At 44.8% G+C, this 22,767-nt stretch overlaps 2 protein-coding genes across 5 annotated transcripts in view; both read right to left on the bottom strand.

The window, feature by feature from the left end:
* The window catches only part of CEP170 (centrosomal protein 170), a 171,218-nt gene extending 169,532 nt beyond the window's left edge, over positions 1 to 1,686 (bottom strand). For all 4 annotated transcript variants that reach the window (XM_082249128.1, XM_082249130.1, XM_082249129.1 and 1 more), the window contains exon 1: positions 1,516 to 1,686. The gene's annotated coding sequence lies outside the window, so the exon portion shown is untranslated. The remainder of the gene's footprint in view (positions 1 to 1,515) is intronic.
* SIPA1L2 (signal induced proliferation associated 1 like 2) overlaps positions 1 to 22,767 on the bottom strand; it is a 601,890-nt gene that overhangs the window by 15,977 nt on the left and 563,146 nt on the right. The window lies entirely within an intron of this gene.

Raw genomic sequence — 22,767 nt, 5'->3', positions numbered from 1 at the left:
GCATCCTACGACTTGCAATGGTTTGGAATCGCGGCAATTCTATCCGCAATCCGAAACGCCTATATGTGAATGGAGCCTAAATCAGTGTTTGAGCCACCATTAAAAAAATAAATACAAGTCAGCAGCTACAGGAAAATGTAGCTGCTGACTTTTAAAAAACAGCCACTCACCGGTCCCATGATCCGGCGGTGAGCTCACCCCAGGCGTCTTCATCCTCTGCCCTACCTCAACAGCGCTTTTGGGACCTGTCAGAGTCCCAGAAGTCTGCAGGGCAGGGGGAGGTAGGAGAACTTCCTTCGCTGAGCGTGTGAACAGAAGTGGGAGCAGGTACCTGTCAAAATTGTGTACTTGCCCCCCGCGCGCTCCTCAAAAGTGCCAATTGTGCAAGAGGAGTGAGGGACGAGTACTTAAAGTGGAACTTTCCCTTTTGGGTGGAGTTCCACTTTAAAGCAGAGTTCCACCCAAAAGTGGAACTTCTGCTCTTTGGTTTCCTCCCCCCCCCCCCTCCAGTGCCACATTTGGCACCTTTCAGGGGGGAGGGGGGAAAGGGTACCTGTTTTTGACAGGTACCCTTCCCCACTTCCGGGATATGGTGCAGCGGCGCCGTCCCTCGGAAGGTCCGCCCCCTCCTCCGCCCCCGAGCCAGTAGGAATGCGCAGTGGCTTTGCGCATGTGCAGTAGGGACACGCCCGTGAAGCCGCAAGGCTTCACTACCTGGTTCCCTTACCGGCAATGGCGGCGGCAGCACCCAACAGCCAATGGAAACATTGGCTGCGGTGCCGACATTCCTAATATTAAAAGTCAGCAGCTACAGTATGTGTACAGTATGTGTAGCTGCTGACTTTTAATTTTTGGCGGGGGAGGTGGAACTCCGCTTTAAGTCCTCCCTCAGCCCCTTTTATAAATCAGATCCATCGTGCCGAACCGTTATCTTCCCAAGCAGAACTATAAACACAGAGGAGGAGAAGACAGAAATGACTCTGAGTCAGCTGTGCCTGGCCACCAATCATCTTCCAGCTTTCATTTTCATAGTTTAGCTGAAGAAGCTGAAGCTAGAAGCTGATTGGTTGGTACGCACAGCCCTGACTGTCATCTAAGGATGGGCCCAATGTCAATGAATAGAGAAGTATTAGAGGTGTGTGACAGACAATGACATGATCTGGGATGAATGGAGGACAATAATAATAATTAGAGGAGGGATGATGAATGGGAAATGATGATGACAGTGGGGTAGAGTATATGGATGTATTGTACACAATGTGATCACACTTATCCTCTATTATAGTGATGGAGGGAAGATCAGCATGGACATCACTCAGCGATCCGCTTTGTTCTATACAGCCCGGGCTGAACAAAGATGGATCGACTAACGGATCCCATGTTGGGGGTGTGCGGTGTCCTCCTCACAATACACCCGGGATGAAGGAGGGAGGGAAGGGGGATGATGACACACATGACTCGGGGAGCCCCGGGGTCACACGGGCCGGTAAACATGCTAAAGGCCGCATCACTCACCGCCACGCGTGTCCTCCGCCCACTGCTAGTCCTATGGAGCTCTACATTCCACGCACAGAACCCGGCCCAGCCCGCTCCAATCACATCCTCCGGGTATATCTAGCACAATCCCTGGCAGCCTGAGCCTAACGGCACCGAGGGCAAGGGCGGGGCTGAGGAAGGATGGAGGACCGTTTTCGCCGCATGCGCACTGCTGCCTGTCGGTCAATGCAACAGCCAGTGAGGAGGGGAGAGTCAGAGCTGAGAGTGCAGCACTGCAACATGTCACACTGAGGAGAGAGAGAGAGAGAGAGGAGCCTTCCCTCACACACTGCTGCCTGCCTGGGAGCCAGTTCAAAAAGGGAACCTAGGGACTGAAATATCTTATGGCCTACAGCATGTTATGTCATCTCCAATTTTATTTTTATGTACATCTGCAGCTTACATTAACCTTTTCACTGCTGGCGGTTTTCATTTTTTGCACACAGCTGAGTTCACACCTGAGTCTTTCTTTTGAGTATTCTCTTGTGTGTGTATAAATATATATATATACACACACACACAAGTCTTTTAAAAGCGTGTTGTGAATTCAAGCTTCGGGCACTTTTCTTTTAGCCAATAGAAAGCACTATGTCCCTGATGCCCAGCCTGCAGCCTTTTAGCCCCTTTGGTGCGGCCCTTGCAGCCCCTGCAGTCACGAATCTGTGTTTCCCTATTGCTATGTTATAGCAATGATTTCTATCAGTTCTGGGTAATACGTATGTCTCCAGTCTCCTGAAGCATGTCCCCAGTCTCTAATAACTCCTACAATATTGTCACAGCCTCTGAAAGTCTCCCACAGCATGTCCACAGTTTCTGTCCATCTCCTGTATCGTGTCTGCAGTCTCTGACCATCTCCTGTATCGTGTCTGCAGTCTCTGACCATCTCCTGTATCGTGTCTGCAGTCTCTGACCATCTCCTGTATCGTGTCTGCAGTCTTTGGCATCTTTCTGAAGTCTCTGACCCACTCCTGTATCGTGTCTGCAGTCTCTGACCATCTCCTGTATCGTGTCTGCAGTCTCTGACCATCTCCTGTATCGTGTCTGCAGTCTCTGACCATCTCCTGTATCGTGTCTGCAGTCTTTGGCATCTTTCTGAAGTCTCTGACCCACTCCTGTATCATGTCTGCAGTCTCTAGCCATTTCATGTATTACTTCTACAGGCTCTGACCATTTCTGGCATCATGTCCACAGTGTCTAGCCATTTCCTCTATCATGTCCCCAGTCTCTAACATTTCCTCTATCATGTCCCCAGTCTCTAACATTTCCTCTATCATGTCCCCAGTCTCTAACATTTCCTCTATCATGTCCCCAGTCTCTAACATTTCCTCTATCATGTCCCCAGTCTCTGACATTTCCTGTATCATGCCCACAGTCTCTGAGCATCTCCTGTATCGTATCTGCAGTCTCTGAGCATCTCCTGTATCGTATCTGCAGTCTCTGAGCATCTCCTGTATCGTGTCCGCAGTCTCTGAGCATCTCCTGTATCGTGTCCGCAGTCTCTGACCATCTCCTGTATCGTGTCCGCAGACTCTAACCATCTCCTGTATCGTGTCTGCAGTCTCTGACCCTCTCCTGTATTGTTTCCACAGTCTGTCTCTGACCATCTCCTGTATTGTGTCCGCAGTCTCTGACCATCTCCTGTATTGTGGGGGATCCCCCTAGGGTGTGGGACTTTACCGGCAAACACACTTCCACAAATGTATAAAAGTTAAATAATTTTATTAACAAATGATAAAATAGATCTTACATAGATCTGAAATGTTGCATAAATTTGTACAGAAAACATAAATTATATAGTATTCAAAGAATATATGTAAAAATAATAACTGAAAAAAAAATGTAGTGATGCATATACTCGGAGGTATATGTTGGTTACTTGAAGGAAATCCTCCCACCCGTCACGTTTCAGGCACGCAGGCCTTTCCTCAGGGGTCTAAAAGTGGGGAGATTTGTGATTTCCTATATAACATAATAGATATTGTATAAGTTAATTGCATGGAGTATTATGTCAATTTCAATATAGATAGATCTTAAACATTCAATGTTATACCTGTAGATAAGTTTAGGATAAAAAAGTTTCTTATACCTGTGAGTTGTTGGAGGTGTGACAAGTGAGTCACTGCTGCTAAGAGAAAGAGAGGAAAAAGAGGGTTCCGCTGTGTTGAGTGCCGATGTATGCACCTCTTGGTCCCTGAAGGTGTGGATCTTCCCAAATGTGGCCCCAGCGAGGATGCCCAAAGGGGGGTCGCACTTGTCTCTGTGTGAACGTATATGCAGGAGAATCGGTATTTTTAATATACTCAAAAGGATAGATAATGTGATCTTGGGATGATTGCGGTGGTACGAGAAAGGATTACCTTATGGCAATTGTCTCAGCATATATATTTGGAGATATGCCTGTCGCACTGAAGTTCAAGGGGTAACTGGTATAATCCTCTGAAAAAGATATATATATATATATATATATATATATATATATATGTATGTTTCTTGTTTAAGATTGGATCGTGTCAGAACCAGCTCTATTATGAGCTCTACAGCTTCTATACGTGTCAGAAAGCTCTATTATGAAACTCGAGTTTAGTTTTACCTACATAGTACCCACCGCATGGGCACAATAGTAGATATACTACCCCAGTGGTTTTGCAGTTGGCATAATGCCGTGGTTGGTATTTTTTACCATTGGGTAGGACAATATTGGGGGTTGTGCACATATATTGACAATATGTGCATCCACCGCAGCGGAAGGTTCCTGGTCTTTTGCAGGGGTCTCGTCTAGGTTTGCCTGTGTACTCGCTATGGACTAGCATGTCCTTTAATGATTTTGTTTTTCTAAAGGTAATTGCAGGGTGTTGTTGTATGTGTTGATTGAGAGTGGGATCGATTGTCAAGAGATGCCAGTATTTGTTAATGATTTTCTTGACTGTGGCATGCTGTTTGGTGTAATTTTTTTTACCCCTCATCATCTCACTGTATGTAACATATATGCTATGTGTTTGGTCCCTAGATGCACTTTTCAGCAACCTAGAGGGGAGAACCAAATATGGAGTGACTTACTTTATCTAGGTATATCCTAATCAATATTTACAAATATGAATACTCTTCACATCTTCTCCCCTAACCTGATGTGCTTCCATCTTAATATTCACCTAGGGACCACACTCCCTCTCTATTGACGGAGAATCAACAATACGTTCCCTGCCACTAAATCTTTCCTGAACATATATACCAACAAACTAAGGTATGAATATATACATTCTCCTTGGTAAAATTTCTGACACGATCCAATCTTAAACAAGAAACATACATATATATATATATATATATATATATATATCTTTTTCAGAGGATTATACCAGTTACCCCTTGAACTTCAGTGCAACAGGCATATCTCCAAATATATATGCTGAGACAATTGCCATAAGGTAATCCTTTCTCGTACCACCGCAATCATCCCAAGATCACATTATCTATCCTTTTGAGTATATTAAAAATACAGATTCTCCTGCATATACGTTCACACAGAGACAAGTGCGGCCCCCCTTTGGGCATCCTCGCTGGGGCCACATTTGGGAAGATCCACACCTTCAGGGACCAAGAGGTGCATACATCGGCACTCAACACAGCGGAACCCTCTTTTTCCTCTCTTTCTCTTAGCAGCAGTGACTCACTTGTCACACCTCCAACAACTCACAGGTATAAGAAACTTTTTTATCCTAAACTTATCTACAGGTATAACATTGAATGTTTGAGATCTATCTATATTGAAATTGACATAATACTCCATGCAATTAACTTATACAATATCTATTATGTTATATAGGAAATCACAAATCTCCCCACTTTTAGACCCCTGAGGAAAGGCCTGCGTGCCTGAAACGCGTCGGGTGGGAGGATTTCCTTCAAGTAACCAACATATACCTCCGAGTATATGCATCACTACATTTTTTTTTTCAGTTATTATTTTTACATATATTCTTTGAATACTATATAATTTATGTTTTCTGTACAAATTTATGCAACATTTCAGATCTATGTAAGATCTATTTTATCATTTGTTAATAAAATTATTTAACTTTTATACATTTGTGGAAGTGTGTTTGCCGGTAAAGTCCCACACCCTAGGGGGATCCCCCATTCTGTTTGTTCAGTCCAGGGATGTTGGCAAACCACCTCCAAGTTTTCATTTAGCTGGGATATACATTCTTACATCTCCTGTATTGTGTCCGCAGTCTCTGACCATCTCCTGTATCGTGTCCGCAGTCTCTGACCAACTCCTGTATCGTGTCCGCAGTCTCTGACCATGTCCTGTAACGTGTCCGCAGTCTCTGACCATCTCCTGTATCGTGTCCGCAGTCTCTGACCATCTCCTGTATCGTGTCCGCAGTCTCTGACCATCTCCTTTATCGTGTCCGCAGTCTCTGACCATCTCCTGTATCGTGTCCGCAGTCTCTGACCATCTCCTGTATCGTGTCCGCAGTCTCTGACCATCTCCTGTATCGTGTCCGCAGTCTCTAACCTTCTCCTGCATAGTGTCCGCTGTCTCTGACCATCTCCTGCATAGTGTCTCCGCAGTCTCTGATCATCTCCTGTATCGTGCCCGCAGTCTCTGACCAACTCCTGTATCGTGTCCACAGTCTCTGACCATCTTCTGTATCGTGTTCGCAGTCTCTGACTATCTCTTGTATCACGCCATAGTCTTTAACTATATCCTGTTGTGTGTCTCCTATCTAGGCTATTTACTGAATTTGAAGATTTGGCAAAGTGTGGAAGATATATACAAAAAAAATGAGGTCCAAAAATAGAAGTCTACAGAGCATAAGTACCATTCTAGACTTCCTCCTGGAGGGTAAAGAAGCAGGGCTCGCAGTGAGTACCCTCAAGGTCCATGCGGCAGCCCTATCAGTATTTCTTGAGATTCTGATCAACAATAATCCGTTAGTCAAACGAATTTTCCGATCCATCAAGAGATCCCGCCCCAGCAAGTGCCTGAGAGAAGCCCCCTGGGATCTCTCATTGGTGCCCAAGGCCCTCACCAGAGACCCTTTTCTAACCACTCATGGAAGCATCCCTTAAACACCTCACCCTTAAGATAGCATTACTGGTTGCCATCACATCGGCCAGGCGTATAAGTGAGCTACAAGCCCTGTCTATAAAAGAACCATTCCTCGCACAATCTTGCCAGATAAGCTGGTACTCAAAACAGACCCTCTGCTCCTCCCTAAAGTCGCATTGGCATTTCACAAGAAATGGTATTACCATCTTCTTGCCAGAACCCTTCTAACCAGGGAGAAGAGGCCTTTACTAAACTTGATGTCAGGAGGTGTGTCCTACGTTATTGGAGATCACTAAACCCTTCAGCAAGGCGTCCAACCTCTTCCTACTGTTCAGGGGCACACACAAGAGTCAGCATCTAAAAGTTCTATAGCCAGATGAATCAAGATGTCGATAGAAACAGCCTACTCGACCCAAATCCAGACCAGTCATCCAGATGTAAAGGCACACTCCACTCGCTCTGTAGCTAATTCCTGGAGCGAAAAAAGGCTGGGGCATCCATCAAACAAATGTGCTATGCTAAGCAGCCACCTGGTCCAGTGACTTCACTTTCTTGAGACACTACAGGATTGATCTCGTCTCCGCCCAAGCTCTGACCTTTGGTCGTAAGGTCCTGCAAGCGGAAGTCCCACCCTAGGTATTCATCGTTGGGGGTCTCGTGACCGTCCTGGAGGATAGCTTGGAGTAAGTCTGAGTTATTACCTGATAACTCCCTTTCCAGGACGGTGGACCCCCACCCTTACTAATGGAAAATAGTTAACTAGATATATCAGGCTGTTAGCCTTTACTGTCCATGTCATTTTATACAACATTGGGCATTTTTAAACCTATCTGTGCTTGTGTTTCCTGCAGGAGGAGGAGCCTATCTCTCCCATGTGACCGTCCTGGAGGATTCCTGGAAAGGGAGTTTATAGGTAATAACTCAGACTTTCTTTCCTTATCTTCCAGGACAGCTACTTGGAGAGATGATTGGCTCTGCCCTCTACAGGAAACATAATTCAGGCACATTTTTTAAAAGGCCTTCCCCTGACCCTCAGACCTTCAAGAGCACACACACCGAAATGTTTTTTTTTTTTTCTTAGGTCTGATAACTGTGGTGGTTAATACTCAGGCTGGTTGTGGCTAGGTCTGCTGTATTTTTCTTTTACCTAAAATGGTTCCCCTTGGGTTGTGGAACTTGCCTTATTGTTTTATGGAAGGCAACTCCCACATCCCGATTTTCTTCAGGCCCCCTGTTATGTGTTTTGCTGTGGTAAGCCAAGAGAGGAGAACAGGCAGGGGTACTGCATCTTTGAGTTTCCTCTCTCTGCCTCAGGTGTACCAAGCTGGCGTCTGATGACGCTCTTCTGGTGACTTGGCAAGATGGAACCGGAAGTGGCCAGACACCCTTACGGAAGCGGGATTACGTATTCCCCACCGGCTGGGGAAAATATCTGACCGAGTGTCGCTACTAAAAGGCAAAGAACAACCCAGGAAGCAAGTGGCTCTCATTCTTCACAGCGGTGCATTTAATTTGGGTTGGCGCTCATATCTACAGCACCCTTTACCAGCATTGCAATCTTTGGGTTTCTTAACATGAACACAGTAAGGGTATCCCTACTGATGGAGCACCTGCCCAAATTGATCTAGTGGCTGTATCCTCTGCCACGCTGTCCGAAAGGTATGTGCCTCTCCTAATACCAGGAAATAGAGCCATTAGGGCCTGTGTTGTTACTTTGCAATCAGTATACATTGTCCTATGCTTTTGCCCTCTGCTTTATTCCAGGCTGACAAACCACTTAAGCAAAAGTGTGGGAATTGTAGGTCTAGGCTTCCTGATAGTTGCAAAAAGCTACTATGTGATAATTGTATTACTTCAGTGGCAGGTTCTAAAGCAGTTGCCTCTTTAAAAGAATTAATGTAATCTATGAATGAGGTGGTTTCCTCCTTTCAATCTTTTAGCAATAGACTGGGGGTTTTGAGCTCTTCCATCTCAAAGTCAGTTACAGTGATTTGGAAACATTTGCCTTCAGTCCCCCCCCCCCCCCCCATAGAATTGGAGGCCGTTAGTTCTTGGGCTGTTTCTGACCTACAAGAGGGAGACAATTCAGCTTCTACTTCTGATGAGGATTCTGCTTCAGAGGGTGAGGAAGCTGTTAGCTCTCCTAAATATCTCTTTCCGATTGAAAAAATTGATGAGCTTTTAAAGGCAATTTATGCTTCTGAACAGATTGAGGTTCTGCAACTAGCTAAGTCCGTTCAGGATAAGATGTACAGGTGTCTGCAGGGACGTAAGCTCATGACCTTCCCTGTCCATTATTCCCTGAAGGACATGATCCTTTCTGAATGTAAAGAGCCTGAAAAAAGGTTGTTTCAGTCCAGGGGTCGTAAGAGGCATTTTCCCTTTAAGTCTAGATTGAAGATGTATTTTTTTAAATGCTCTAGATTAGATGCACCTTTGTCTCAGGTATCTAAGAGATCAGACCTCTTTTGAGGATTCTGGTGTACTAAAAGATCAGATGGACAGAAAAGCGAACACGCTGCTACGTAAAGCCTGGGATGCCTTAGCTTTTTCCCTGTGTCCAGCCCTTGCTTCCATGTGTGTGGCTAGAAATCTGGATGTGTGGATTCAGAGAGTAGATGACTTACTTTCCTCATACACGCCTGTAGAGGAAGTTAGAGAATCCCTCCCCTTGGTTGCTAAATCTATGGCATTTCTGGCTGACACGGCAGCTGAAATGGTTAAATCGGTGGCCAGAACTTATTAATTCCTTTATTAATTCCATTCCAGTAGGCGAGTTATCTGGTTAAAGTCCTGGGAGGGGGACCTTACTTCCAAAAATAAGTTGTGCAGTATTCCATTTGAGGGAAAACTTTTTTGTTTGGTTCCACTTTAGAGGAAGTACTAGCATGTTCTTCAGAGAAAAGTAAGCGTTTCCCTTCTAGGAGAGGTAAACCTCAGGGTGATGCTTTCCAGAACAAATCTGAGTTTAAGTCAGGTGTTCACCAGACCAAGAAGAAGTGGTCATTCAATAAAGATGAGTCAAAATGAGGGGGGGGACTCTCTTCACTCCTTCAGCCCCTACTAAAATTTCACAGTGACGCCAGATTAGGGGTGGGAGGAAGGCTGTACTCGTCTGCCAACCAGTGGACAGAGATCACCAAAAATGCCTTTATCCCCCAGATTATAACAGAGGGTTATAGGGTTGAATTCAAACTCCCTCCACCCGAATATTTTTTCTCACACGGCTGCCCGGGGATCAAGAGAGAAACAGTTGTTAGACCTGTTAGACCTGCTCTCTCTTTGTGAGTCTGAGATAATTTCTTCTGTTCCAGAGAGCCAGAGAGTCAAAAATGTCATGGTTTCTACTCTCACGTTTTTCTTGTAGGAAAGCCATCAAATTTCAGATGATGGTCAACTTAAGCATCTTTTTTGGTTTACAGGCGGTTCCGTATGGAAAGCATTTATTCAGTCAGAAATCTGTTTTTGCCAAATGTGCTTGTGTTAACTCTGGACCTTCAGGACGCTTACCTTCACGTGTCAATTTGTCAGAGTCCTCAGAAATTCCCGAGGTTTCCAATTCTCACGAAGAACGGGCAACGCCATTGGCAATTCAGGGCCCTGCTAATCGGCCTCTCGCCAGTCCCGAGAATTTGTATAAAAATTATAGCGGAGGTCATGGCTTTATTTTTGTTTACACAAAATGTCAATTGTTCACTATCTAGACAATTTCTTGATCTTTGCAAGAGAGAAAGAAAGGCTCTCAAGAGATTTAGAATTGATCTTAGAGACCCTTCGACGGATGGACAGGAAGATTAATCTAGAAAAATTGTGTCTGGTACCATTTCAAAGTCTGTCCTTCTTGGGTTACCAAATAGACACAGTAAAGCAGGAGATCTCTCTTCCTGGGGAAAAGATATCAGATATCATTCTCTCTGTACAGAATTTCAAATTGCTTCCCCAAGCCTCTCCTCGCCAGGTAATGCTGTTGCTAGGTTTAATGACAGCAGCAATCCCCAGGGTGCCATGGGCTCAATTACATTCCAGACCCCTTTAATCTTTTCTTCTCAAATGTTGGGTTTGCAGGAAGAGCTCATTGAATCAGATGGTTACATTTCCCTTTGTAGATTCTCTGGGTCTGTCTTGGTGGGAACATCCAGAACGTATGCAGAGTTAGGGGCCTTGGACACAGCAGTCACCTATAAAAGTTACCACCAACGCTATTCTTTGGGGTTTGGAAGCTCACTTAGAAGACTGACAGGCTCCAAGGATCCTGGCTGCCAGAGGAAGTAGCTCAGTCTTCCAATTTCCGAGAGCTCCTTGCAGTGGGGAGGGCGTTGGTAGCTCTGGAGCCGAGAATTGAAGAATGCGAGCTATTGATTTTTTCAACGCCACAGTTGTAGCATACCTCAAGAAGTAAGGTGGCACACTCTCAAACAGTCTATTATTCCTAACCCAGCAGGTTCTGAGCTGGGCAGAAAGCCATATTGCCTCAATCAGGGCTGTCTACATCAGTGGCACAGCGAAAATTCTAGAGCGAGTCAGCAGCAGCGATTAGGAGTTGAACAGGGAAGTATTCCAAGAGATCAAATGGAAATGTGGTGTCCTTTTGGTGGATCTCTTTGCGTCCAGTCAAAACAGGAAGCTTCCAGCTGCCTTCTCACTGGAAAGAAAGACAGAGGCTTTGGGGACAGATGCACTGACCTTCCAATGGAGGTTCAGTCTTTCTTATGCCTTCCTGCCTTTTGCGCTGTTATCTCTAGTAATCTGGAAGATTGTCCATAAACAGGCAGCGGTAATCTTGATAGCTCCTTGGTGGCCCAGGTGGAGTTGGTTCTCAATTCTGAGGACCCTTTCCACAGTTCTCCCCCTGGCCCCTGCCAGATCGAAGGGACCTTCTCCGGCAAGGCCAGTATTTTCGTAAGCAGTAATTTTTCAGACATATTTTTGGTTTTGAGTGTGTTTTTTTGCATGTATACAGTACAAGCGTATTTCAAAGCATCTTACATGTGTTTTCAAGCTTCAGCCATTTTTGGTTTTGCCAACGCAAAGCTCTAGGGGGAAAATATCAGTTCTCACAGGCTGGAAAATGCCTAAAAAACACCTGAAAATACTCTCAATTTGTTTATTTTCATTTTCCCATTTAAGTCTGTGGGGCCAGAAACACCCAATTTTGCTTCAGAAGTATCCCATGTATCTTTTGGAGTGTGAGGTGTCAAGCTACATTCATCTGAGAGCTCATACGTGAACAGCCATTATTGAAATACATGGGATTTTGGATGCTGAGCATTTTGGAGCTTCAAGGTGGTGTGGCGAGGCCTTAAAGTGGCCCTTTGCACGCGTCACAAAAATTCAGATCCGCATGTAACTCTGCATGCTGATGTGATATCATAATAATTACATAGTGATAGAAAAACATAGAAGTGATCTATGGTCACAGTGTACACTTTCATTATAAGATCTTATCATTATAATAGCAATGCAAGCAATATATATTTTTGGCAATTCAACATAAGCTTACTGGAAAAATCCCCTTTTGTGGTGTGAGTTCTGCCTGTCTGCTGGCCATATCCTTTAACCACTTCAGCTCCAGGAGGTTTACCCCCTTTCATGACCAGGCCATTTTTTGCAATACGGCACTGCGTTACTTTAACTGACAATTGCTCATGCGACGCTGTACCCCAAAAAAATGTATGTTCTTTTTTCCCACAAATAGAGCTTTCTTGTGGATTTAGACAATTTAAAAAATATATATTTTTATTTTTTACTAGTAATTTTTTACTAGTAATGGCGGTGATCAGTCACTTAGTGGGAATGCGATATTGCGGCTGACAAATCCACACCTAAGTGATACTTTTGACACTTTTTTGGGGACCAGCGACACCAATACAGTGATCAATGCTAAAAGTATGCACTGTCACTGTTTTAATGACACTGGCAGGGAAGGGGTTAACAACAGGGCAATCAAAGGGTTACATGTATGCCTAGGGAGTGTTAACTAACTGTGGGGGAGGTGCTTGTGGAATGCAGAGATCCGTGTTCCTGCTTAGCAGAAATACAGGATCACTATTTTCCCTATTCGCAGAACAATGATGATCTGCCTTGTTTACATACAGTGTGGATTGAAAGTTTGGGCACCCCAGGTAAAAATTTGTATTAACCTCTTGCCGACCGCCGCACGACTATTTACGTCGGCAGTCAGCCCCTCACAGGCAAAGCGACGTAGTACTACGTCGCTAGCCTGTGAGGCTCTAGGGGGCAAGCACACGCTTCTGGAGGCGCACTCCCGCCAGTGTTGCCAACCGTCTGTATATTTACGGACAGCCCGTAAAAAAAGGGCACTTTTCTCCTGCCCGTAAATGCCCGTAGCAGGAGAAAAGTGCCCAGTAAAAATATGGCTGCGGCGAGACAAATTGACTGGGCATGCGCGGCGCGCGCCTCTAGGTCACTCAGTCTCATCTCAATCCTTCCCCGCCTGTGCCATGCCACATGGCCCGCCCATAATTTTCCCACCAGTGCCGCCGCTACCGCCCCCAGCCTATAAATAGCCCAGGACCGAGCGGGCGGTGCTGGAGGACCGCGTGCGAGCAAGGAAGGAGGCGGAGCCTGGAGGACAGACTGGCTAGCCCAGTGCAGCACTGTAGCAGCCATCTCATCATCACCCACCCCGGCGTCCCCACGAGGATCCATCCGGCACATCCATCCCATCTCCAGTGAGTACTCCTCGATCCACCTCACCTGAGCCCAGGCCCCAGTCAGTCCACTCTAGTCTAGTCACTGTCTAGTCCAGGCAGAGCCAGCAGGTTGGGGACAGCCCTGAGCCCAGGCCCCAGTCAGTCCACTCTAGTCACTGTCTAGTCCAGTCAGACTCAGAGCCAGCAGGTTGGGGTGGTTTAGGTCAGCTCAGGTGCAGTGTGTCAGTGTGGTGTTGGGTTGGGTAGGTTCAGTTCAAGTTGGGGGGGCAATGGGGGGTGACTGACCGCGGTGTGGGGCTGGGGGGTGCCTGCCTGGCCCTGGGTGAATGACCGTGACTGGACTGGACTGGTGGCTGCGTGCAGCAGACTGTCTGGCACTGCAGAGCAGCAGACACACACAGACAAGAGAGAGTCAGTGAAGACTGTACTTTGTGTGCTGTGCTGTCTGCTGTGAGAAGAGAGCTCAGCAGAGCAGACTGGCTGAGAAGATTCACTTTTGTGCTCCAAAAATACACTAGAGGAGAAGAGAGAGAGAGATTTAAGCCTCGTACACACGTACCGATCGTCGGCCAAACGATCGGCCGTCTTTTGTCCAGGGCTGTCCTATCCGCTGAAAAGTGCAAAAGACTGCACACAAATTTTGTCGGCCAACAACAGCCGACTGCAGAAGTGATGTCATGTGATGGTTAACTTTCTGTGTCTTTTTTCTTCTCTGAGCATGCCCAGTCTTGCAAATCTGCTGATTGTTGGCCGAATTCTGTACTGACTGGCGAACAATCGGCCGTTCTGGTGTTTCGCCAACAAAAATTTTAATGCCTGCACGACAGATTCTGTTCCATTTTTTTCATGGTGCAAAGCAGCCACACAGACAAATGCAAAGTGAGTGACTCAGTGGCGTAGCGTGGGTTGTCAGCGCCCAGGGCAAGGCAAGTAATTTGCGCCCCCTAACCTGCAGACTTTTAGCACTCCCTGAGTCCCTTCCTACAATAGTACTGACCAGCCTGATTCCTATACTGACCTACCTGTCCACTACGCTAACATACCTGATTCCTGTACTGGCCACTACACTGACCATCCTGTCCACGACACTGACCCTTACACTGACCTACCTGATTCCTACCTGCCCACTACACTGTCCACTACACTACACTACCCACTACACTGACCATTACACTACACTGTCCACTACACTACACTTTCCAATACACTACACTGTCCACTATACTACCCACTACACTATACTAACCACTACACTACACTGTCCACTGCGCTACACTGTCCACTGCGCTACACTGTCCACTACACCACACTAACCACTATATTGTCCACTAAACTACACTATACTACCCACTACACTGACCACTACACTACATTGTCCACTACACTACCCTAACCACTATATTGTCCACTAAACTACACTACCATACACTGTCCACTACACTACACCACACTTTCCAATACTCTACACTGTCCACTACACTACCCACTACACTACACTGTCCACTACACTGACCATTACACTACACTGTCCACTACACTGACCATTACACTACACTGTCCACTACACTACCCACTACACTACACTACCCACTACACTGTCCACTACACTGCCCACTACACTACACTGCCCACTACACTACCCTACACACTACACTGTCCACTACCCTACACTGTCCACTACCCTACACTACCCACTACACTACACTACCCACTACATTGTCCACTACCCACTAAACTACACTACACTGTCCACTACACTACCCACTACACTGTCCACTACAGTACACTGTCCACGACTACAATGCCCACTACACTACACTACCCACTACACTGTCCACTACACTACACTGTCCACTACACTACACTACCATGTCCACTACACTATACTGTCCACTACACTACCCACTACACTACCATGTCCACTACACTAAACTACCATGTCCACTACACTACACTGTCCACTACACTACCCACTACACTGTTCACTACACTACACTATCATGTCCACTATACTATACTGTCCACTACACTACCCACTAAACTACGCTGTCCACTACACTACCCACTACACTACACTGTCCACTACACTACTACTACCCACTAAACTACACTACACTGTTAACTACGCCTCCTCCCCAGACTGTGTCTAGTCCTGCAGCCAGCAAAATGACTTACCTGTTTTCATGATCCATCCACTCTGCCACATGGTGAAGACGAGCCCTTACAGGGGGTGGGTCGGGGAGGATTGTGAGAGCTTAGAGGAGGCGGGACGGAGGCACAAGCAGAGCTGACTTAGAAGACAGCGAGGCGGGCTCCAGAAGTGAGGCGGGGCTCTGCCACTGGCCAGCCCCGCTGCTGCACATGACAATGTTGGCCCAATCACAGGGCGCCGGCCGGCCATCGTTTAGCCTGAAGATGGTCGCGGCTTGAGTGACACACTAGGAAGAATTTTTAAACTTTGCTAGTGTGACACTGGTGCAGGATGCGCCCCCCAAATGTTGCGCCCGGTGCGGCCGGCCCCCCCTGCACCCCCCACGCTACGCCACTGGAGTGACTCATAACAGGGAGGCAAAACTTCAATCCCAATGCCCCGTACACACGTACCGATTGTCGGCCGTAAATATTCGGCCGACGACCGATCGGCCGATTGTAGGCTTGTTAGTATGATGCTTCCGACAGCCGACAGCACATTTTCGGCCGAACAGAAACTGTAGTGCAAGCATTAAAATTTTTGTTGGCCAACACCAGAACGGCCGATTGTTCGCCAGTCAGTACAGATTTCGGCCGACAGACAGCAGATTTGCAAGACTGGGCATGCTCAGAAAAGAAAAAAGACAAGGAAAGTTAACCATCACATGACATCACTTCTGCAGTCGGCTGTTGTTGGCCGACAAAATTCGTGTGCAGTCTTTTGCAGTTTTCAACAGACACGACAGCCCTGGACAAAAGACGGCCGACCGTTCGGCCGACGATCGGTACGTGTGTACGAGGCTTAAGATTAAATTTAAGTACTACTACTCTGGCTCTGCTAGTGCTACTAGGAGTATTACCTAAATACAGTAAAACCTTGGATTGCGAGCATAATTCGTTCTGGAAACATGCTTGTAATCCAAAGCACTCTTATATCAAAGCGAATTTCCCCATAAGAAATAATGGAAACTCCGATGATTCGTTCCACAAGTCCTTCAGTTTATAGTCTATACAGTATACAAAAATTATAGCAATGTGATAGGTTGTGTAACCATAAAATGTCCATCCACAATATGCAGCCTTCCCAAGGGGATTAGAAGCAAAATCTAGCAGAGCTACAGAATATAAAAGAGATGAGAGTGTAGAAATATGGTTACATGTAATGAAGGTTCAACATTTAGTAACTCACATGGTTGATGATTAAAATAGGCACACCTAAGTATGCAGGCATCCGGGGTAAAGCTGTTCACATAGACCATCTTCTGAACCACCGACTCTCACCACTGTCAGTCTGCAATCCTGACCGGGAAGAATAGCCTGCAGTAGAGTGATCTGAAAGTGAGGCTTTGAATCACTCGTGGAGTGCAGCGGGGAAGGGATGATGAAGACGGCTGTGCAGAGGACGGTCTATGTGGACAGCTTTACCCCAGATGCCTGCATACTTAGATGTGCCTGTTTTAATCATCCACCATGTGAGTTGCTAAATATTGAACCTTCATTAAATGTAACCATATTGCTACACTTAAGAGGCTCCTCTCTTCTTTTTTTATACATGACGCTACTTGTATATCAAGACATCGCTTGTATATCAAGTCAAAATTTATTTAAAACATTTGCTTGTCTTGCAAAGCGCTCTCAAACCAAGTTACTCTCAAACCGAGGTTTTACTGTAATACTTTAAGATTGCAGTTTTGCCTGTTATGTTATATAGACTGAGTCACTCACTTTTCATTTGTGCACCCACTATCTGTGAAAAAAAAAACTTGCATGTGCTGGTCTTGTATGATCTGGAGGCTATTAGACTGCTTATCTGTCTTTTTATTTTGGCCTGAGAAAGCTCCCAGCTCAGCATGCCATGTGTCAAATCTATCATTTGATATGTTAGGAACTATTATTCCCTCTTTGCACCACCTGTATCCTGTCCGTATCCACTGACCGCCACCTGTATCCTGTCCGTATCCTCTGACCGCCACCTGTATCCTGTCCGTATCCTCTGACAGCCACCTGTATCCTGTCCGTATCCTCTGACAGCCACCTGTATCCTGTCCGTATCCTCTGACAGCCACCTGTATCCTGTCCGTATCCTCTGACAGCCACCTGTATCCTGTCCGTATCCTCTGACAGCCACCTGTATCCTGTTCGTATCCACTGACAGCCACCTGTATCCTGTCCGTATCCTCTGACAGCCACCTGTATCCTGTCCGTATCCTCTGACAGCCACCTGTATCCTGTCCGTATCCTCTGACAGCCACCTGTATCCTGTCCGCATCCTCTGACCGCTACCTTTATCCTGTCCACATCCTCTGACCTCCCCCAGTACCAATTCTACATCCTCTGACTACCTCCTGTATCCTGTGCGCATCCTCTGACCATCTCTTGTATCACATTTGCAATCTCTGACCATCTCTTGTCTTTTATCATGTCTGTAGTTTCTGAGGGGGAGTCTGGAAAGGAATCAAGGGTGAGAGCAGGGATGGAGATTTCGGGAGAAGTCAGACGTGTGTGGACTGTGGAGAGGAGACTATGGGATAAAACCAGAGCCTCCATCCTGGAGCCGTCTGACTGAGCCCTGCATGGTGCAACTGAGAGGAGGTCAGTGACAGCGCCGCCAGGCCAGTCTGGGGGGGGGGGGGGTCACTGATGTAAGGGGGGAGTGAATACTATAATGTAAGTGGGCAATGATATAATGGTTCCCCCTTATATCAGTAACCCCCCTTTACCTTATCATATTCATATTTGCACGGTTTAGCACTGAAGACGGCTATTTTATGTACATTTTTGCAGTGCCAGTAAAAAATTGGTGCCAGTAAAATTCCCTCCGGGGGGTTGGCAACACTGGCTCCCGCCCCCACTCGGTCACAGACCCCCCACCCCCCGCGCGTGTGAGCGGCGGACCTGATGTCCGCCGCTCACTCGCGATCGTCCGGTACAGCGGGAGAAAGGCAGGCGGCTAATGTAAACAAAGCCGCCTGTCATTCTCCCCTGTGTAAGTGCAGAGATCATATAGTCCTGCTATGCAGGATCGTATTTCTCTGCAGTTACACACACAGCCACATCCAATAACAGTAAGAAGCACGCCCCTAGGGACATACTTAACCCCTCCTTCTCAAATAAAGTTATCCCCTTCCCTGCCAGTGTCATTTTTACAGTAACAGTGCATATGTATAGCACTGATTACTGTAGTAATGTCACTGGTACCCCCGAAAGTGACAAAAATGTCAGTCAAGGGTCCGATCTGTCCGCCGCAATGTCGCAGTCCTGCAAAAAAAATCGATCACTGCCATTACTCGTTAAAAAAAAAAAAACAACAAAAATGACAAAAATATTTCCCTTAGTTAGTAAACGCAATAACTTTTGCGCAAACCAATCAAAATTTTTGCTATTCTTTTTACCAAACATATGTAGCAGAAAACAAATTAGCCTAAAATGTTAAAAAATTTTGATTTTTAAATTTTTTTTTTGAGAATTTCATATAAAAAAATGTGAAAAATATTTTTATTTTTGCAAAATTGTCGCTCTTTTTTTGTTTCTAGCGCATGATCAAAAAAATCACACAGGTGATCAAATACCACCAAAAGAAATCCCTGTTTGTGAGAAAAAAAGGACGTCAATTTCATTTGGGTACAGCGTCGCACGACCGCGCAATTGTCCGTTAAAGTCACACAGTGCCAAATCGCAAAATAGGCCCTGGTCAGGAAGGGGGTAAAATCTTCCGGGGCTTAAGTTGTTAATGTGCATAAAGAAGCCAAGGAAAGATGGAAAAATCTCCAAAAGGCATCAAATTACAGATTAGACATTCTTATAATATGTCAACAAAAGTTAGATTTTATTTCCATCATTTACACTTTCAAAAATAACAGAAAACAAAAAAAATGGCGTCTGCAAAAGTTTGGGCACCCTGCAGAGTTAATATCTTGTACTGCCCCCTTTGTAAAGTATCACAGCTTGTAAACGCTTTTTGTAGCCAGCCAAGAGTCTTTCAATTCTTGTTTGAGGTATCTTTGCCCATTCTTCCTTACAAAAGTCTTCCAGTTCTGTCTGTCACGCACTGTTTTTTTAAGGTCTATTCATACATTTTCAATTATGTTGAGGTCAGGAGATTGTGAAGGCCATGGCAAAACCTTCAGTTTACGCCTCTTGATGTAATCCCCCCGTGGATTTCGAGGTGTGTTTAGGATCATTATCCATTTGTAGAAGCCATCCTCTCTTTAACTTCAGCTTTTTCACAGATGGCATCAAGTTACCATCCAAAATTTGCTGAAATTTTATTGAATCCATTTTTCCTTCTACTCGTGAGATGTTCCCTGTGCCACTGGCTGCAATACAACCCCAAAGCATGATTGATCCACCCCCATGCTTAACAGTTGGACAGAGGTTCTTTTCATTCAATTCTGTGCCCCTTCTTCTCCAAACGTACCTTTGCTCATTCCGGCCAAAAAGTTAAATTTTAACCTCATCGGTCCACAGAACATGTTTCCAAAATGCATCAGTCTTGTCTATATGTTCATTTGCAGAGTTCAAACGCTGATTTTTGTGGTGAGGACGTAGAAGAGGTTTTCTTCTGATGACTCTTCCATGAAGACCATATTTGTACAAGTATCTCTTTATAGTGGAAAAGTGTACCACAACTCCAGTGTCTGCCAGATCTTTCTAGAGGGATCGTGCAGTCAAACGTGGGTTTTGAATTGTTTTTCTCACAATCCTGCGAGCTTTTCTGTCTGATATTTTTCTTGGTCTTCCAGATCTTGCTTTAACTTCCACTGTTCTTGATGACTGCCAATTCCTAATTACATTCTGAACAGAGGATATTGACATCTGAAAACACTTTGCTATCTTCTTATAGCCTTCTCCAGCTTTGTGAGCGTCAACTATTTTCAGTTTCAGTTTTCTAGACAACTGCTTAGAAGATCCCATGGTGCTGATTGTTGGGGCAAGGTCAGATGAGTCTGGGCATTTAAAACCTTTGAGATTGACATCACCTGGCCTTCCCAGACGATGATTGAGAACAATCCATGACACTGGCAGGTCTCAGCCTTGCAAAGGGGGCAGTGCATGCTATAAATTCTGCAGGGTGCCCAAACTTTGGCAGACGTCATTTTTTTGTGTCAGTGATGGAAATAAAATCTAACATTTGTTGACATATTATAAGAATGTCTAATCTGTAATTTGATGCCTTTTGGAGATTTTTCCATCTTTCCTTGGCTTCTTTATGCACATTAATACAAATTTTTACCTGGGGTCCCCAAACTTTCGATCCCCACTGTAGGCAGATCACTGTTTTGCCTCTCTCCTGAACGACTGCTGGGTCCCGGTGGACATTGAGTCTGCCGGACCCACTGATTGGCTCCCTTTATGTCCAACCACAGTGGGAGTGGGTAGCTGGTGCATGCCCCAGACCCAGAAGTTCAGAAGACGTACAGGTACGTGATTCTGCACAGAGGACCTGCCACCCCGCAGTAAATGGACGTGGGGTGGTCGGCAACAGGTTAAGTAATTGTGTTCCTGTATATCCCAATCCATCTTGGTATCAATCCCTGTAATGCATGCTAAAACTCACAATGGGGGAGAAAAAGGGGGAAAATGGGACTTTGTGATACCAAAATAAAGTAGAAAATGTATATGATATTGGAGAAGTTTCTTCTCCTTTAAAGAGGAAGTAAACTTCCCTCTGTAACTTTTACCTATAGGTAAGCCTATGATAAGGCTTACCTATAGGTACTGTAAATATCTCCTAAACGTGCACTGTTTTGGAGATATTTACATGCAGCCAGTGACATCACTGGCGCATGCGTCTGAAGGAACGGCCATCCGTGGCGCTCCTTCAGAGCCCTGTGCCATGAATGGTGGCGCATACGCCGGAGTGTCTTCATTGCGGCTCCAGCCAATCAGACGGCTGGAGGACGTGAACCGGGAAGGAAGGCGGGTGAACAAGGTAAGTATTTCATAATGAGCTAGTATGCAATGCGATTATTTGATTATATTTTTTTTTCTATTCTTTTATTTTCTATTCTTATTTATTCTATTCTATTCCTTTAATTTCCATTCTATTTTATTCTATTCTTTAATTTTCTAATCTATTCTATTATTTTCTCAGAGTTGTATAAAGTACTCGAAAACCCATACTTGAGTAAAAGTACAAGTGCTTGATCAAAAAGTGACTTGAGTAGAAGTGGAAGTGCTCGATCAAAAAGTGACTTGAGTAGAAGTACTAAAGTATTCAACATTTTTTGTACTTAAGTATTGCAAGTAGTTTTTTTTAAAATTTTGCTACTCAAGTACTGAAAGTAAAAGTACAAGTACTGTGTTATGTAGTTATTAAAGAAAGAAGTCAAAAGTTTGAACATCATATTGTTTTTTATTATTTCAAATGCAGCTTTTATTTATACATACAGTAACATTTATTTTCGTATGCGCTGATAATACACATGTTTTGAGCTTCATGAAACCTGCCATCTACTGTTCTGGCAGTGGTAATTTTTATAATTGTAACGAGTAACTATGCAGCACAAAAAAAAAATATCGGAGTAGAAGTATTGAAATCATCGAAAAAATGTAGTGAAGTAAAAGTGGAAGTAGGAGAAAAAAATTCTACTCTAGGAAAGTACAGATACCGCCTTTCGGTACTTAAGTACAGTAGTGAAGTAGTTCTACTTAGTTACTATACATCTCTGTATTTTCTATTATATCCTGTTCTGTTTTACTCTATTCTTTTCCTTTATTTCCTATTTTATTTTATTAAATTCTTGTTTTCAAATTCGATTTCAATTCGAATCAGAATTTCAGCCGAATTTCACTTTGTTATTTCAGATTCGTCTGAATTTGTTACTATTTTAATTCAGAAATTCGGAAACATTGGAATCTCTGTATTTCGATTTGGAACAAAACGCACCATACATTTCTCGATGGCATCTTTCTCCTAGAGCTTTTCAAAGCAAAGGCAAGTGTGAACCTAGCCTAGATGAGTCAGGATCTTTGCAAAGTAAATCTACATACCTAAAGATCATTCAGATTAATAGGAGTACGCTATAAATAAATATAAAACGATTTGCAAATGAACATATGATTTTACATTTTGACCATATACGAGGTGTGACCATTTAATTCCTTAAATACCTGTGACCTAGCGCTATGGTGGTGAGCAGAGTCACACAGCCATTCACAATCGAGCGTGTTCTTACATGTTCTTACTTGCACTTGCCTGGGTCGCAGACCAGTTCATTCAGTCTTTACAGAGTAGTAGAGGAAAAAACATGCATTTGCATTGCACTGTTGGGACAGGTAATCCAGGAGCAGCAGATTAACATAAATATT

The sequence above is a fragment of the Pelophylax lessonae genome, assembly GCF_965119305.1.
Source record: "Pelophylax lessonae genome assembly, chromosome: 3".
In the NCBI taxonomy this organism is placed as follows: domain Eukaryota; kingdom Metazoa; phylum Chordata; class Amphibia; order Anura; family Ranidae; genus Pelophylax; species Pelophylax lessonae.
Note: the sequence above shows the minus strand (reverse complement) of the source record. Positions and strands in the feature narration are given on the sequence as shown.